The 19,947-nt window shown below is 41.7% G+C and overlaps 1 protein-coding gene across 1 annotated transcript in view; it reads right to left on the bottom strand.

Moving 5' to 3' along the window:
- Positions 1-19,947, bottom strand: part of KBTBD12 (kelch repeat and BTB domain containing 12) — a 60,265-nt gene that overhangs the window by 14,899 nt on the left and 25,419 nt on the right. The gene's annotated exons all lie outside the window — the stretch shown is intronic.

Below are 19,947 nucleotides of genomic sequence, written 5' to 3'. Positions count from 1 at the left end.
TTTTCAGTGGGGTTCGGGTTCAAATTCGGGCACAGTTCTGGTACCTGAACCGAACTTTGGACTAAAGTGTGGGTCGGGTACTAGAACCTGAAATTCCACGGGTCTGCTCATCCCTAAAAATTACGTTTATCTGTGAAGCTCAGGCACAGGCTGGGTTTCATTGGAGTACTGAATTGGCAGCTAAGGGGGTCTTCAGGGGGCCCTGACGCCGTTACAAACCATCAGCTCCTCGCAACTTCAAAGCAAGGAGGACTGAAGGGATCTGGTGCACACGGGATCGCTCTGGGATGGACGTAGCATTGGTGTACCGTGTGCAGCCACACAGGGGCCCAGGAGGTAAGGGGGCCACAACCACCTCCAAAGCAGGTGGAATTGTAATTGTGCAATATGATAAGTTAATGGACTGAAAGCGACCATGTATTGATCTTGCACAGAGGCCCTCATCTGTCTGTGTTAGCTCCTCTGCTGGCTGTATAACACAGACAACACCTAGCGGGTATGATGCGAGCTCAGCTCCTGAGCCTGCTCCAAACAATTGTAACGGACGAGTACATCTAAAGGGAACCTGGGGCCAGTTCAACTGCATTACATTTATCACATTGGTAAAATAAGACAACTCCAGAGCGCCCCCTAGTGGTGACTGCAGGCTGGCAGAATTTTGTTATTGGATTATACGCCTTTGAAAAGGGTTTGGACCACTGTATTAGAAAAAATGAGCTCAGATAATTATACGAATATATTAGTAAACTGTTAAGGTACCTTCACACTGAGCGACTTTACAACGATATCGCTAGCGATCCGTGACGTTGCAGCGTCCTGGATAGCGATATCGTTGTGTTTGACACGCAGCAGAGATCAGGATCCTGCTGTGATATCGTTGGTCGGAGCAGAAAGGCCAGAACTTTATTTCGTCGCTGGATCACCCGCTGACATTGCTGAATCGGCGTGTGTGACGCCGATTCAGCGATGTCTTCACTGGTAATCAGGGTAAACATCGGGTTACTATGATGGAATATAGGCTGAACTGGATGGACAAATGTCTTTTTTCGGCCTTACTAACTATGTTACTATGTTACTATGTTACTATGTTACTAAGCGCAGGGCCACGCTTAGTAACCCGATGTTTACCCTGGTTACCAGTGTAAATGTAAAAAACAAACAAACACTACATACTTACATTCCGGTGTCTGTCGCGTCCCTCGGCATTCTGCTTCCCTGCACTGTCAGCGCCGGCCAGCCGTAAAGCAGAGCACAGCGGTGACATCACCGCTCTGCTTTACGGCCGGCGCTTACACAGTGCAGGGAAGCTGAAGGCGGGGGACGCGACAGACACCGGAATGTAAGTATGTAGTGTTTTTTTTTTTTTACATTTACACTGGTAACCAGGGTAAACATCGGGTTACTAAGCGCGGCCCTGCGCTTAGTAACCCGATGTTTACCCTGGTTACCAGGGGACTTCGGCATCGTTGGTCGCTGGAGAGCTGTCTGTGTGACAGCTCTCCAGCGACCACACAACGACGAAACAGCGACGCTGCAGCGATCGGCATCGTTATCTATATCGCTGCAGCGTCGCTTAATGTGACGGTACCTTTAGGCTCACTAAGTGAGGTGGATCCTCAAAGCCCAATATCCGGGTGGGCACATAGGCAATGGGTGTCGGTGCAACAGGTTGTCGAGGCATGCAGGAAACAGATAGCAGAGGTACAGAAAAAGGTAGCAGAGGTTTTGGAAGCTGCAGACAGGCAGCAGAGGTCCTGAAAGACCAGGAACAGGTAGCAGAGGTCCTGGAAGCTGCAGGCTGACAGTAGACCGCAGATAAGTAGCAGAGGTTCAGAAAGACTAGGAACAGGTAGCAAGGATCCTGGAAGCCTCAGTCAGATTGGAGACATCCTGGAAGCCACAATCGGATAGGAGACTATAGACGGGAAGCAGAAATCAGAAACATGTAGCAGAGGTCCTGGAAGACAAGGACCAGGTATCAGAGGTCCTGGAAGTTGCAAACAGGTAGCAGAGGTCCTGGAAGACCGGGAACTGGTAGTAGAAGTGCTGGAAGCTGCAAACAGTCAGGACTCAGAAGCACTAAACGTTTTAATACCAAGCCCTAAGAGTGTGTTTTGGTAGGCCTTATAGAGGCTTGGGTAGAGGATCACAAAGGAGCACGCCAGGCTATTTGCAGAGCATGACGTGGAGCACAAGAGAGTTCAGAGGACTGGGGTAAAGGGAGCAGAGCCTGGACCTGGGACAGGTGTGTAACACAAAGTCCTCAGCACGGAATGTGAAACCTAAGAGTGACAAAGAGAAAAGGTGTAGATTCACTTTAATACCGGCAAGGCAAACAATTTCTGGCGAGACAAGAATTTATTCTCTTTTTTTTTTTGTACGCCAGTAATTCAGTGTTAAGTAAACACAAAAGAAAAGATGTCAAACATCTCGTTCAGCGACTTAATACTCTGCACGACTACACATTTGTTATAATCAGTGCTGTTTCTCCCCCTTCTCTGTAACTTCCACTGCTACATTCTGGTAGAGTCAGCCATGTTTCCGAGCGCCGGGCAGTGATGTGCTCAGCACTGTAGACATTGAGGATCACATTTATAAAGACTGCACAGCTTTTTGGGGTACAATATGGGGAACGTGTGCGTATTCATAATGTAAGACTCCTGTGGAAAACTGCAAAATAACAACCTGTTCTCCTGTTATACACTCTTCGGGGGGGGTGTACATACAGATTGTACTCCTGAAAAAAGCTCTATGCTTTGTGGCCTTTGTCTTCACTGACCAGAAGGTGACAGCTATCCTCCTCACACGTTATAGTGCCCTATCTTATAATAAATAGGTTGTAAGTTAAAAATACTTAGATTAGAAAAACAACAGTTTATTTCTAAAAAAAAAAAAAAACAGTGCCATTCTTATGTATGTAGAAGAAAAGCTGTAATACCTGACACAACCTGTACGTGAGAGTGGCGCTGTTTAAAAATAATAAAAAGCAAAGCTTTTTGTCCAGGTTAAATAGGGGTAGAGGTAAATAGGTAGCAGAGGTCCAGAAAGACTAGCAACAGGTAGCAGGAATCCTGGAAGCTTCAGGCAGACAGGAGACATCCTGGAGGCAGCAGACGGATAGGAGACTACAGACGGGTAGCAGAGATCCAGAAAGACTATTAACAGGTAGCAGGAATCCTGGAAGCCTCAGGCAGACAGGAGACATCCTGGAAGCAGCAGACGGATAGGAGACTAAAGACGGGTAGCAGAGATCCAGAAAGACTAGAAAAAGGTATCAGGAATCCTGGAAGCCTCAGACAGACAGGAGACATCCTGGAAGCAGCAGACGGATAGGAGAACATAGATGGGTAGCAGAGGTTCAGAAAGACAAGGAACAGGTAGCAGGGGTACTGGAAGCCTCAGGCAGATTGGAGACATCCTGGAAGCCTCAAATGGACAGAAGACCACAGATGGGTTTCAGAGATCCAGAAAGACTAGAAACAGGTATCAGGAATCCTGGAAGCCTCAGGCAGACAGGAGACATCCTGGAAGCAGCAGACGTATAGGAGAACATAGATGGGTAGCAGAGGTTCAGAAAGACAAGGAACAGGTAGCAGGGGTACTGGAAGCCTCAGGCAGATTGGAGACATCCTGGAAGCCTCAAATGGACAGGAGACCACAGACGGGTTGCTGAGGTTCAGAAAGACTAGGAACAGGTAGCAGGGGTACTGGAAGCCTCAGGCAGACAGGAGACATCCTGGAAGCCGAAAACAGATGGATAGCAGAGGTCTTGGAAAATCGGGAAGAGGTAGCAGATGTCTTGGAACTTTAAGATTTAACCTGAACAACCCCTTTTATAAGTTTTTCTGATGCTAGACATTGATGGACACTGGGACCTCATCCACAATGGCTGTATTTTTGGCGCCTTCGGTGCAGACCCGCTATGTTGTGATTAATCCATGCCGGAGATGCCTTTGGATAAATTGCATTGGTGACCAGTAAGAGTGATATGGGGCTGTTTGGTGGGACAGGTGAGTTCAGGGTGAAAGGAAGAAGTTAAAATTTTGAAAACTGAGAAAAAAATATTTCCATACTTTATTAGCAACCATTAAACAAACCAATTCCAAATATAAAATATTGCAAAAGAAAAGAGTCTCGGAATCCAAGTTATCCCCAGATAGAATGACAGGTGTGATCGTAAGGGGTTAATAGAAGCCCCCTCCGGTTGGAGACTTGGTGACACCTTGATGTATCTTATTGAATAACTGCTACAAAGTATCCAGACTCCGACTCTCATCTCTGTCAGTGGCAGGAGGAGGATGTTTTGTGAAATCCGTGCGTTTCATCTTGGTCTCGGACCTTTGATGATCCGTCCATATATTCAGCCCGGTGTCGGCAGGAATCCTGCGAGTCTCTTTATGTCGCCATGAATTGCGCAGGAATCGGAGGAGCAGTGCATGCTGGGAGGACCCCAGATCCCTATTATGTCTTTTGTTTTCTTATCATAACTTATTCTTCATTTGTAGCTCATCAGGTAATGAACGTTCTCTATAGAGAAACTCAGGAGAAGCGTGGACGGAAAAATGCCCTCTATTCATCCGCAGATAACATAATAAGATCACCGCCTAATAAAGATAAAATAACCGCAGGTACGAAAGTATAAAAAGCCGCCATCACCTGTGACGTGAAAAGGACGCAAGCGAGACGGTCAGTACGACCACTGAAAAATGCCTTATAGTTATGAACATATTACATCCCCCAACCCCGAATTGTCAGGTAACACCGGCTATAATGTATGTTTTATGTTATAAAAGGAATGTAGCGCATCATACAGAATGTGGCGGCATTTATGTAACATGCATGTGCAGCGCCCGCTAGGACCTAGGGAATTCTCGGTACTGGGTCTGGTGGTCATTAAAGGGGTAGTCAGGGTGGCAGTGACCCGGTCCGTGGCCCTGGGCGTCCTAGTTAAAGGGAAAGTCTTTAAAGGGGTTGTTTTGAATAAAGAATGTTCGTGATGCCACCTTTGGTTTTCGATCAGGGGTGACCGACGCTGCTTAAAGGGGTCCACTGGGAATGATGGCACTTCAGCAGGGATGGTATGGCTTCCCACAGGTGAAGCTTGATCCCCAGGGCTCCCGATGTAGTGGGTAAAGATGACAGACGGTGTAGTGCCAGAAAGAATTAGAGGACACAAGGTTGCAGTCTCTTTACCTTTTACTGGTGGTATATAGCCACAGTGCAGGGTACGAGTCACAGGTGATGGTGAGGTCCGAGCACCCTGGAAACGATTAGGAATCCCCTTAGTCAGGTGGGATTGGGAGCCTTCCTTATTGCGCTGTAATGAGCGAACTTGGCTTCCTGAGGCTTCTCACAAGATCCTCTCTCCCTCTCTCTCTGTCCTAGGACAGTACCTGCATGGCAGGCAGCGCAAGCCTTTTTACAAGTGTCCCTACTTGCAGCGACTCCGGGGCATAGAGTCCCACACAGCCTCGTACTCCCTGTGCCAAGTTCCTGTACTTCAGCGTGGAGGGAGCCCAGTCACAGCTCCCCTCCAGCTCCTCACTTCTCCTTTGCTCCTTTCTCCTTCACACTCTCTACAGACTAATCTAACTCCTCCTCCAAGCCAGAACATATATAGGGAAGTTCCCCTGAAACCAGGTCTAGAGCTCCCCCTTCTGGCCTGGAGTCAGAACATGTTGCATGTAGGTGCTGCCTGTTAAAGGGATCCTCCTCACTTTCAGGTATGGCATCACCCTCCCTGAAAGGAAGGCAATACCACTGTGGTACCCGAACCTCTGTGGTGCCACACATGCAACACTTACCTGTAGAGGTAGTCCTGTATTATACTCGAGAGCTGCACTCACTATTCTGCTGGTGCAGTCACTGTGTACATGCATTACATTACTTATCTTTAGTTACCTCCTGTATTATACTCCAGAGCTGCACTCACTATTCTGCTGGTGCAGTCACTGTAAACATACATTACTTATCCTGTACTGATCCTGAGTTACATCCTGTATTATACTCCAGAGCTGCACTCACTATTCTGCTGGTGCAGTCACTGTGTACATACATTACATTACTGATCCTCAGTTACCTCTTGTATTATACTCCAGAGCTACACTCACTATTCTGCTGGTGCAGTCACTGTGTACATACATTACATTACTGATCCTGAGTTACCTCCTGTATTATACTCCAGAGCTGCACTCACTATTCTGCTGGTGCAGTCACTGTGTACATACATTACATTACTGATCCTGAGTTACCTCCTGTATTATACTCCAGAGCTACACTCACTATTCTGCTGGTGCAGTCACTATGTACATACATTACATTACTGATCCTGAGTTACATCCTGTATTATACTCCAGAGCTGCACTCACTATTCTCCTGGTGCAGTCACTGTGTACATACATTACATTACTGATCCTGAGTTACCTCCTGTATTATACCCCAGAGCTGCACTCACTATTCTGCTGGTGCAGTCACTGTGTACATACATTACATTACTGATCCTGAGTTACATCCTGTATTATACCCCAGAGCTGCACTCACTATTCTGCTGGTGCAGTCACTGTGTACATACATTACATTACTGATCCTGAGTTACATCCTGTATTATACCCCAGAGCTGCACTCACTATTCTGCTGGTGGTGTCACTGTGTACATACATTATAGAGTACTGAGTACTTGCAATTTACAAATGAGAAAGTTCAGAAGAGAACATCAGCCTGTAAGAACTGCAGGGAGATTACAGCTCTGAGGCTCGTACATCCTCTTCTTCACAGTAGACTGCCGATTGATGGGGCCTCAGCAGCATCATGATATTGGGGAACAATCTGTGTAATATGGAGCATTAACCCCTTAAACGCTTAGTCTGACCACTTCTCACGCTTGCTTACACCGGATTATAAGCGGGATGGTGACGGTTACATCATCGATCTCTCGCCTTGGTCCGTTATTGGCATCGATTTCTCCCCAGAGACAGAACATATAAAGCATGGAAGGTCTCCGCGGAATTTAATTGCGCACTGAACCGACTGTATAATTACCTGCACAGCCATTACTACGCCTGGATGTGAGCAAAACAACAGAGCCGGGCACTGGCCAAGTAACCCCCCATAGCCGGACCCCCAGCATCAGCAGACACGCTACTGGGGGGAGTCAATTTACTAAACCCCCATAATTTATGCCTGGGATATAACACGTGTAATCTGGATTGATTGTAGTTTATTAAAGGGTCTGTACAATAGTATAAGGTTTTGGTTATTTTTGAAGAAACAGCGCCACTCTTGTCTATAGGCTGTGACTGGTATTGCAGCTTCTTTCTATTCACTTAATAAGGGCTCAGCTAAAACACGACATCAAGCACCAGGATAGAAGTGATGCTGTTTTTAGAAAAAAAAAACTGAATATTTTCCAAAAGTAGAACTTTTTATATATAATCCGAGGCAGAAAAATGTAGGAAGGATATGACAAATCAAGCATCTTTATGTATGTGCATAAGATTTCTGGTAATCTTATTCTTACCGGGGGTTCAGTAACTTATAATTAATATTCTGCAGATTTTTATAGAATTGTTCTTTTACAGCGAGCAGTGATTAAGTGTAAAGCATGATGGAGCAGCTTTCTATTAAGTCTGGATATCTAAATGCTAACTTCCTGGAAATAGGTAGAATGAGAAAACAGAAGCAGAACAAGGAAACAGTCACAGCTTCCTTCTACCCAAGTTATGCCAGGAGTGGGTGATATCTGGCACTTGGGTGGGCAGGAGAATTACAATTAGGATTTGTAGCTGAGGATTTACACAGGAGCGCTATAGTATTATCAAACCAGTATTATAGTAGTTATATTCTTGTACATAGGAGCAGTATTATAGTAGTTATATTCTTGTATATAGGGGCAGTATTATAGTAGTTATATTCTTGTATATAGGGGCAGTATTATAGTAGTTATATTCTTGTATATAGGGGCAGTATTATAGTAGTTATATTCTTGTACATGGGAGCAGTATTATAGTAGTTATATTCTTGTATATAGGGGCAGTATTATAGTAGTTATATTCTTGTACATGGGAGCAGTATTATAGTAGTTATATTCTTGTACATAGGGGCAGTATTATAGTAGTTATATTCTTGTACATAGGGGCAGTATTATAGTAGTTATATTCTTGTATATAGGGGCAGTATTATAGTAGTTATATTCTTGTACATGGGAGCAGTATTATAGTAGTTATATTCTTGTATATAGGGGCAGTATTATAGTAGTTATATTCTTGTACATGGGAGCAGTATTATACTAGTTATATTCTTGTACATAGGGGCAGTATTATAGTAGTTATATTCTTGTACATAGGGGCAGTATTATAGTAGTTATATTCTTGTACATAGGGGCAGTATTATAGTAGTTATATTCTTGTACATAGGGGCAGTATTATAGTAGTTATATTCTTGTGCATAGGAGCAGTATTATAGTAGTTATATTCTTGTACATAGGGGCAGTATTATAGTAGTTATATTCTTGTACATAGGGGCAGTATTATAGTAGTTATATTCTTGTACATAGGGGCAGTATTATAGTAGTTATATTCTTGTACATAGGGGCAGTATTATAGTAGTTATATTCTTGTGCATAGGAGCAGTATTATAGTAGTTATATTCTTGTACATAGGGGCAGTATTATAGTAGTTATATTCTTGTACATAGGGGCAGTATTATAGTAGTTATATTCTTGTGCATAGGAGCAGTATTATAGTAGTTATATTCTTGTACATAGGGGCAGTATTATAGTAGTTATATTCTTGTACATAGGAGCAGTATTATAGTAGTTATATTCTTGTACATAGGAGCAGTATTATAGTAGTTATATAATTGTACATAGGAGCAGTATTATAGTAGTTATATTCTTGTACATAGGAGCAGTATTATAGTAGTTATATTCTTGTACATAGGGGCAGTATTATAGTAGTTATATTCTTGTACATAGGAGCAGTATTATAGTAGTTATATTCTTGTACATAGGAGCAGTATTATAGTAGTTATATTCTTGTACATAGGGAGCAGTATTATAGTAGTTATATTCTAGTACATAGGAGCAGCATTATAGTAGTTATATTTTTGTATATAGGGGCAGTATTATAGTAGTTATATTCTTGTACATAGGAGCAGTATTATAGCAGTTATATTCTTGTACATAGGAGCAGTATTATTGTAGTTATATTCTTGTATATAGGGGCAGCATTATAGTAGTTATATTCTTGTACATAGGGGCAGTATTATAGTAGTTATATTCTTGTACATAGGGGCAGTATTATAGTAGTTATATTCTTGTACATAGGGGCAGTATTATAGCAGTTATATTCTTGTACATAGGAGCAGTATTATAGTAGTTATATTCTTGTATATAGGGGCAGCATTATAGTAGTTATATTCTTGTATATAGGGGCAGTATTATAGTAGTTATATTCTTGTACATAGGGGCAGTATTATAGCAGTTATATTCTTGTACATAGGAGCAGTATTATAGTAGTTATATTCTTGTACATAGGGGCAGCATTATAGTAGTTATATTCTTGTATATAGGGGCAGTATTATAGTAGTTATATTCTTGTACATAGGGGCAGTATTATAGCAGTTATATTCTTGTACATAGGAGCAGTATTATAGTAGTTATATTCTTGTATATAGGAGCAGCATTATAGTAGTTATATTCTTGTATATAGGGGCAGTATTATAGTAGTTATATTCTTGTATATAGGGGCAGTATTATAGTAGTTATATTCTTGTACATAGGGGCAGTATTATAGTAGTTATATTCTTGTACATAGGGGCAGTATTATAGTAGTTATATTCTTGTACATAGGGGCAGTATTATAGTAGTTATATTCTAGTACATAGGGGCAGCATTATAGTAGTTATATTCTTGTACATAGTGGGCAGTATTATAGTAGTTATATTCTTGTACATAGGAGGAGTATTATAGTAGATATATTCTTGTACATAGGGGCAGTATTATAGTAGTTATATTCTTGTACATAGGGGCAGTATTATAGTAGTTATATTCTTGTACATAGGAGGAGTATTATAGTAGTTATATTCTTGTACATAGGGGCAGTATTATAGTAGTTATATTCTTGTACATAGGGGCAGTATTATAGTAGTTATATTCTTGTACATAGGGGCAGCATTATAGTAGTTATATTCTTGTACATAGGGGCAGTATTATAGTAGTTATATTCTTGTACATAGGGGCCAGTATTATAGTAGTTATATTCTTGTACATAGGGGCAGTATTATAGTAGTTATATTCTTGTACATAGTGGGCAGTATTATAGTAGTTATATTCTTGTACATAGGGGCAGTATTATAGTAGTTATATTCTTGTACATAGGGGCAGTATTATAGTAGTTATACTCTTGTACATAGGGGCAGTATTATAGGAGTTATATTCTTGTACACAGGAGCAGTATTATAGTAGTTATATTCTTGTACATAGGGGCAGTATCATAGTAGTTATATTCTTGTACATAGGGGCAGTATTATAGTAGTTATATTCTTGTACATAGGGGCAGTATCATAGTAGTTATATTCTTGTACATAGGGGCAGTATTATAGTAGTTATATTCTTGTACATGGAGGGCAGTCTTATAGTAGTTATATTCTTGTACATAGGAGCAGTATTATAGTAGTTATATTCTTGTACATAGGGGCAGTATTATAGTAGTTATATTCTTGTACATAGGGGCGGTATTATAGTAGTTGTATTCTTGATCTTAGGGGCGGTATTATTTGTGATGGAGTGTTGCTCAGCAGAGGATGATACTGCACAGAGAAGATAGCTGCTCTCAGTATAAATGTCAGTTGTTCCTCCTTTGTGATTAATGATGGGAACATTCAAAATGGAATAAATCATATTTCGGTATCCCGGCTGTTTTCTCTCTTTTTACCATGTGATTTTGGAATATTTGCTGAGCTCCTGGTTGTGCCATCAGCTGTTCTTGCCCTCGTCCTTTTCCTGGTTTCCTCTGTCCTTCTCGTCCTGTTTGTATACCGCAGTTACAGGCGTTCTGGATTCGCTGATGTGACTGTTCCATGTTTCCAGCTGTTATAATTTCAGCCTTTCCTGTCTGCAGCAATGGACGGATGGGCTGAGGCGTCCCTGTAATTTGCGCAGTGGATTGCCGTGCTTCTTGCTGACTCCCTCCCTGGTGCGCTGCTGAATTCTGCAATAACCTCTGAAGGTCGTGGTGATTGCCTCACTGCCACCTCAGGGTGTGTGCCACCACCGAGAAGATGATGGACCCTGGGAAAGTAGGGAAAAGGTGACACCCGCCAAAAAGGCTCACGGTATGTGAGCAGCTGATCCGCCTCCGCCAGGCTCATATGATGCCGCCACTCACTCATACACAGCTATATGGCTGCTGTTCTGCTTAATAACCCAGGGTTACATAAATCCACTGACATAGAGCGGAAAATTGCTCAGATTACAGGTATTATTTTTTAAGATTACTAAGCGTAACAGCTTTGCAAATATGTCCTTTGCCCAACACTGCACCGTTAATATCAACATATAGTGCTTGATAGTACCACCATATAATGGCTTAATGCTACCATATAATGCTTCATTAATACAACCATATAGTGCTGCAATAATAGAACCATAAAGTGACTGTACTATACCACCATACGATGTTTTAATAATATGATCACATAATGCTGCAGTAATACCTCCATATAATGTCTGTTTAATACCACCATATCATGCTTCAATAATGCCAGCATATAATACTTCAATTATACCACCAGAGTCCTGCAATAATACCACCATAAAATGGCAAGATAATACGACTATATAGTGCTGCAATAATATCACTACGTAATGCTGCAATTATACCCCCATATAATGTCTGTTTAAAGCCACCATATAATGCTGCAATAATACCATCATACAATGGCTGCATATAATATACCCACCTTGTAATTCTTCAATAATATGACCATATAGTACTGCAATAATATCCCCATATAATGTCTGTTTAATGGCACCATATAATGCTGCAATAATACCATCATACAATGTCTGCATATACCCACCTTGTAATTTTTCAATAATATGACATATAGAGCTGCAATAATATCACCATACTATGCCTGCATAATACCACCATATAATACTTCAATAATACCTCCATAATTCATTTATACCACCATAGAGTGCTTCAATAATACCACTATAAAATGCCAACATAATTCCACTAAATATTACTGCAATAATACTACCATATAATGCTGGAATAATACGACCATACAATGCCTGCATAAATTCATCATGTAACAATTCAATACTACCACCATATATTGCTGCAACAATAGTGCTATGCTTTGCCTTCATAATACCACCATGCAATATTTCAATAATATGACCATACAGTGATGCAATAACACCGATATACTTTGCCTGCATAAACCCATTAAATAATGCTCAAATACTATAACTATTCAATGCCCTAATAATAGCACAAAATAGTGTTCTAGTAATACCACCATATTATGTGCGTATACTACCATCATGTAGTGCCTAAATACAGCGGGTCATGATATCATGACCGTCTATAGTGCCCCAAAAAGCGAAGTCTCCGATGCTGAAAACTAAAAGGACAAAACCTCTGAACAGCGCTGATCTATAGCCGCACGCAACATCCATGTATACATGACGCACGGGAGGGGAATATAGAACATTTCCAGGTGCCCCATACATTTCAGTGGCAGATAATCCACGGTTTACTGGTGATAATTACATGTTTTATTTATTTCTGTAAACTCAGATTATCATTTAAATCACTTTCTTCTGTGTCTTTCCACAATCATAAATAATACAGCATGCCGGAAATGTCGGATCTGACACACAGGTACAACAGCCGAACATAGGGGGCAGTATTATAGTAGTTATATTTTTGTATATAGGGGCAGTATTATAGTAGTTATATTCTTGTACATAGGGGCAGTATTATAGTAGTTATATTCTTGTACATAGGGGGCAGTATTATAGTAGTTATATTCTTGTACATAGGAGCAGTATTATAGTAGTTATATTCTTGTACATAGGAGGCAGTATTATAGTAGTTATATTCTTGTACATAGGGGCAGTATTATAGTAGTTATATTCTTGTACATAGGGGCAGTATTATAGTAGTTATATTCTTGTACATAGGGGGCAGTATTATAGTAGTTATATTCTTGTACATAGGAGCAGTATTATAGTAGTTATATTCTTGTACATAGGGGCAGTATTATAGTAGTTATATTCTTGTACATAGGGGGCAGTATTATAGTAGTTATATTCTTGTACATAGGGGGCAGTATTATAGTAGTTATATTCTTGTACATAGGGGGCAGTATTATAGTAGTTATATTCTTGTACATAGGAGCAGTATTATAGTAGTTATATTCTTGTACATAGGGGCAGTATTATAGTAGTTATATTCTTGTACATAGGGGCAGTATTATAGTAGTTATATTCTTGTACATAGGGGGCAGTATTATAGTAGTTATATTCTTGTACATAGGGGGCAGTATTATAGTAGTTATATTCTTGTACATAGGGAGCAGTATTATAGTAGTTATATTCTCGTAGATATGAGCAGTATTATAGTAGTTATATTCTTGTACATAGGAGCAGTATTATAGTAGTTATAATCTTGTACATAGGGGCAGTATTATAGTAGTTATATTCTTGTACATAGGGGCAGTATTATAGCAGTTATATTCTTGTACATAGCAGCAGTATTATAGTAGTTATATTCTTGTACATAGGGGGCAGTATTATAGTAGTTGTATTCTTGTACATAGGGGGCAGTATTATAGTAATTATATTCTTGTACACAGGAGCAGTATTATAGTAGTTATATTCTTGTACATAGGAGCAGTATTATAGTAGTTATATTCTTATACATAGGGAACAGTATTATAATAGTTATATTCTTGTATATAGGGGGCAGTATTATAGTAGTTACATTCTTGTAAATAGGGGCAGTATTATAGTAGTTATATTCTTGTACATAGGAGCAGTATTATAGTAGTTATATTCTTGTACATAGGGCGCAGTATTATAGTAGTTATATTCTTGTACATAGGGGCAGTATTATAGTAGTTATATTCTTGTACATAGGAGCAGTATTTATAGTAGTTATATTCTTGTACATAGGAGCAGTATTATAGTAGTTATATTCTTGTACATAGGGGAAGTATTATAGTAGTTATATTCTTGTACATAGGTGCAGTATTATAGTAGTTATATTCTTGTACATAGGAGCAGTATTATAGTAGTTATATTCTTGTACATAGGGGAAGTATTATAGTAGTTATATTCTTGTACATAGGTGCAGTATTATAGTAGTTATATTCTTGTACATAGGAGCAGTATTATAGTAGTTATATTCTTGTGCATAGGGGAAGTATTATAGTAGTTATATTCTTGTATATAGAGGCAGTATTATAGTAGTTATATTCTTGTACATAGGGGCAGTATTATAGTAGTTATATTCTTGTACATTGGAGCAGTATTATAGTAGTTATATTCCTGTACATAGGGGCAGTATTATAGTAGTTATATTCTTGTACATAGGGGCAGTATTATAGTAGTTATATTCTTGTACATAGGGACAGTATTATAGTAGTTATATTCTTGTACATAGGGGAAGTATTATAGTAGTTATATTCTTGTATATAGAGGCAGTATTATAGTAGTTATATTCTTGTACATAGGGGCAGTATTATAGTAGTTATATTCTTGTACATTGGAGCAGTATTATAGTAGTTATATTCCTGTACATAGGGGCAGTATTATAGTAGTTATATTCTTGTACATAGGGGCAGTATTATAGTAGTTATATTCTTGTACATAGGGGCAGTATTATAGTAGTTATATTCTTGTACATAGGGGGCAGTATTATAGTAGTTATATTCTTGTACATAGGGGCAGTATTATAGTAGTTATATTCTTGTACATAGGAGCAGTATTATAGTAGTTATATTCCTGTACATAGGGGCAGTATTATAGTAGTTATATTCCTGTACATAGGGGCAGTATTATAGTAGTTATATTCTTGTACATAGGAGCAGTATTATAGTAGTTATATTCTTGTACATAGGGGGCAGTATTATAGTAGTTATATTCTTGTACATAGGGACAGTATTATAGTAGTTATATTCCTGTACATAGGGACAGTATTATAGTAGTTATATTCTTGTACATAGGAGCAGTATTATAGTAGTTATTTTCTTGTACATATGGGCAGTATTATAGTAGTTATATTCTCGTAGTTATGGGCAGTATTATAATACTTAGGGGCAGTTTTATTGTATTTCCTCCCTTGTAATATATTGTAGGAAGTGATGGAAGTGCAGTCTGTACAGACAGGAGCAGATAAATTATTAAGAGATATGAAGGCATCAATTAAATAGAATGACTGTATCAGCGCAGGTTATTTACATGGGAGACGGTCTATTAGATGACTTGCTGACTGTCAGCATTATAGAAGTAATGATTTCTGGCAGAAAGTAATTAAACCAGTTGAAGACGTTCAGGTTTAAAGGAAAACATTTTTTGTAGCTTTTTTTTTTTGTTCAACATTATCATGTATTTCCATATCGCACATTAATTATCAGATATATTTTGCTTTATTGTGCTTATTTTCTTGTTACTCCAGTTACATCCAGAGCTGCAGTCGCAGCATATTCACACACAGCGTTTATGAGAGATTTCAATGGATAAGAGGCTGAAATACCAATATTCGCTAATAATCAGATTTGGATATTAGGATTTTTGTTACAATCTCTTGTAAATCTAATTTTAGATGATTTAACAAAAAAAAAAAAATCCTCAGAATGACAAATACAAAAACATCACTTCTCATGAGAGTGTGAGTGCCTGAAAGTTTGTACACCCTATTAAATGTAGACGATCTCAATAACGCTCCTTTGTCTAATTCCCATAATGGCTTCCCTGAGAAGGAGATTAACCCCCGATTGCCCTGCAGCCATCCATTCTTATGTTATAATTGGGATGTGAAGCCTGCATGGGGAAGAGGGGGCTCTGCTTCACCCTAGGAGGTGACCCCCGGAGGAGGAAGACCCCCGGAGGAGGAAGACCCCCTTCTTTACAGAAGAACAAGCCCATGTGACACTTTCAGATCTTTCTCTTGTGTGTGGTCTCTCCGGTTTACATCTCTCCCAGGGACTGTCACTTTAGACTATATTGTGGAATGTAAAGGGTGTGAACACTTTTGCAATCCATTTCTAACACGTCCCATAGAATTTTGTGTGTACAACTGCTTTGCAAATGTATGCGTCTCTGTGGTTAAAGACTACAAGCAAAGCTTCCTCCGTGTCGTCTGAACCTGACTTTGTTACACATATAGTCGTGGCCAAAAGTTTTGAGACTGACACAAATTTAGGTTTTTACATTTTGCGTGTTCAGTGTTTTTCCATCTTTTAGTCGGATGTTTTTATGGTTGGTGAAGTACAATTATAAACTTCTCATACTTTTCGACACTTTTATTAACAAATCCATGAAGTTTTTGAAAAGCCTCAATATTTCCCCTTATTCTCCAGATTTCTGCCCTTCGCCTCTTTAGCTTGATATCAGCCCTGCATGGATGAGAAGCCCCCACACATTGTGAGTGATCCCCTCCATGGATGATAAGCCCCCACACATTGTGAGTGATCCCCTCCATGGATGAGAAGCCCCCACACATTGTGAGTGATCCCCTCCATGGATGAGAAGCCCCCACACATTGTGAGTGACCCCCTCCATGGATGAGAAGCCTCCACACATTGTGAGTGATCCCCTCCATGGATGAGAAGCCTCCACACATTGTGAGTGATCCCCTCCATGGATGAGAAGACCCCACACATTGTGAGTGATCCCCTCCATGGATGAGAAGACCCCACACATTGTGAGTGATCCCCTCCATGGATGAGAAGCCCCCACACATTGTGAGTGATCCCCTCCATGGATGAGAAGCCCCCACACATTGTGAGTGATCACCTCCATGGATGAGAAGCCCCCACACATTGTGAGTGATCCCCTCCATGGATGAGAAGCCCCCACACATTGTGAGTGATCCCCTCCATGGATGAGAAGCCCCCACACATTGTGAGTGACCCCCTCCATGGATGAGAAGCCTCCACACATTGTGAGTGATCCCCTCCATGGATGAGAAGCCTCCACACATTGTGAGTGATCCCCTCCATGGATGAGAAGACCCCACACATTGTGAGTGATCCCCTCCATGGATGAGAAGCCCCCACACATTGTGAGTGATCCCCTCCATGGATGAGAAGCCCCCACACATTGTGAGTGATCCCCTCCATGGATGAGAAGCCTCCACACATTGTGAGTGATCCCCTCCATGGATGAGAAGACCCCACACATTGTGAGTGATCCCCTCCATGGATGAGAAGCCCCCACACATTGTCCATGGATGAGAAGCCCCCGCACATTGTGAGTGATCCCCTCCATGGATGAGAAGCCTCCACACATTGTGAGTGATCCCCTCCATGGATGAGAAGCCCCCACACATTGTGAGTGACCCCTCCATGGATGAGAAGCCCCCACATATTGTGAGTGATCCCCTCCATGGATGAGAAGCCTCCACACATTGTGAGTGATCCCCTCCATGGATGAAAAGACCCCACACATTGTGAGTGATCCCCTCCATGGATGAAAAGACCCCACACATTGTGATTGAACCTCTCCATGGATGAAAAGCCCCCACACATTGTGAGTGATCCCCTCCATGGATGAAAAGACCCCACACATTGTGAGTGATCCCCTCCATGGATGAGAAGCCCCCACACATTGTGATTGAACCTCTTCATGGATGAAAAGCCCCCACACATTGTGAGTGATCCCCTCCATGGATTAGAAGCCCCCACACATGAGTGGTCTCCCTTTACTTCTGGCAGACACATGACTCTCCTTTTTACTGCTAGTGTGACGGCAGCCTAAGAGGCAGGAGTGTGGAGAACAAGGGGCAGGAGTGTGGAGAATAAGGGGCAGGAGTGTGGAGAATAAGGGGCAGGAGTGTGGAGAATAAGGGGCAGGAGTGTGGAGAATAAGGGGCAGGAGTGTGGAGAATAAGGGGCAGAAGAGTGGAGAATAAGGGGCAGGAGTCTGGAGAATAAGGGGCAGGAGTGTGGAGAATAAGGGACAGGAGTCTGGAGAATAAGGGGCAGAAGTGTGGAGAATAAGGGGCAGAATTCTGAAGAATAAGGGGCAGGAGTCTGGAGAATAAGGGGCAGGAGTGTGGAGAATAAGGGGCCGGAGTGTGGAGAATAAGGGGCCGGAGTCTGGAGAATAAGGGGCAGAAGTCTGGAGAATAAGGGGCAGGAGTCTGGAGAATAAGGGGCAGAAGTCTGGAGAATAAGGTGCAGGAATGTGGAGAATAAGGGGCAGGAGTCTGGAGAATAAGGGGCAGGAGTCTGGAGAATAAGGGCCAATGTCGGGAGAATAAGGGGCCGGAGCCTGGAGAATAAGGGGCAGAAGTCTGGAGTATAAGGGGCAGAAGTCTGGAGAATAAGGGGCGGGAGTGTGGAGAATAGGGGGCCAGAGTCTGGAGAATAAGGGGCAGGAGCCTGGAGAATAAGGGGCAGGAGTGTGGAGAATAAGGGGAAGGAGTCTGAAGAATAAGGGCCAGAGTCTGGAGAATAAGGGGCCGGAGTCTGGAGAATAAGGGGCAGGAGTCTGGAGAATAAGGGCCAGAGTCTGGAGAATAAGGGGCCAGAGTCTGGAGAATAAGGGGCCGGAGTCTGGAGAATAAGGGGCAGGAGTGTGGAGAATAAGGGGCAGCAGTGTGGAGAATAAGGGGCAGCAGTGTGGAGAATAAGGGGCAGGAGTGTGGAGAATAAGGGGCAGGAGTGTGGAGAATAAGGGGCAGGAGTGTGGAGAATAAGGGGCCGGAGTCTGGAGAATAAGGGGCCGGAGTCTGGAGAATAAGGGGCAGAAGTCTGGAGAATAAGGGGCAGGAGTCTGGAGAATAAGGGGCCGGAGTCTGGAGAATAAGGGGCAGAAGTCTGAAGAATAAGGGGCAGGAGTGTGGAGAATAAGGGGAAGGAGTCTGGAGAATAAGGGCCAGAGTCTGGAGAATAAGGGGCCGGAGTCTGGAGAATAAGGGGCAGGAGTCTGGAGAATAAGGGCCAGTGTCTGGAGAATAAGGGGCCGGAGTCTGGAGAATAAGGGGCAGAAGTCTGGAGAATAAGGGGCAGGAGTGTGGAGAATAAGGGGCAGGAGTCTGGAGAATAAGGGGCAGGAGTGTGGAGAATAAGGGGCAGGAGTCTGGAGAATAAGGGGCAGGAGTCTGGAGAATAAGGGGCAGGAGTGTGGAGAATAAGGGGCCGGAGTCTGGAGAATAAGGGGCAGAAGTCTGGAGAATAAGGGCCAGAGTCTGGAGAATAAGGGGCAGGAGTGTGGAGAATAAGGGACAGGAGTCTGGAGAATAAGGGGCAGGAGTGTGGAGAATAAGGGGCAGAATTCTGGAGAATAAGGGACAGGAGTCTGGAGAATAAGGGGCAGGAGTCTGGAGAATAAGGGGCAGGAGTGTGGAGAATAAGGGGCAGAATTCTGGAGAAAAGGGGCAGGTGTCTGGAGAATAAGGGGCAGCGCTGGGACTGTTGAGGATTTAAAGAAACTTTCTGTATTTGTCAATAAAAGTGTAAAAAGTTATGAAATGTTTAAGTAACCAAAGAAACATCCGACTAAAAGAATCAGCAAAGTTTGATTCCCTCTCACTTTCGGCCACCACTGCGGGTCTGCATGGGAGCTGTATACACAAACGGGAGGAGAGTTTTAATCTCTGAGATACATTGGAGAAATTTTTTTTTTTTACATACAGGTCCTTCTCAAAAATTAGCATATAGTGTTAAATTTCATTATTTACCATAATGTAATGATTACAATTAAAC

Source organism: Ranitomeya imitator, chromosome 8, assembly GCF_032444005.1.
Source record: "Ranitomeya imitator isolate aRanImi1 chromosome 8, aRanImi1.pri, whole genome shotgun sequence".
Classification (NCBI taxonomy): Eukaryota; Metazoa; Chordata; class Amphibia; order Anura; family Dendrobatidae; genus Ranitomeya; species Ranitomeya imitator.
Note: the sequence above shows the minus strand (reverse complement) of the source record. Positions and strands in the feature narration are given on the sequence as shown.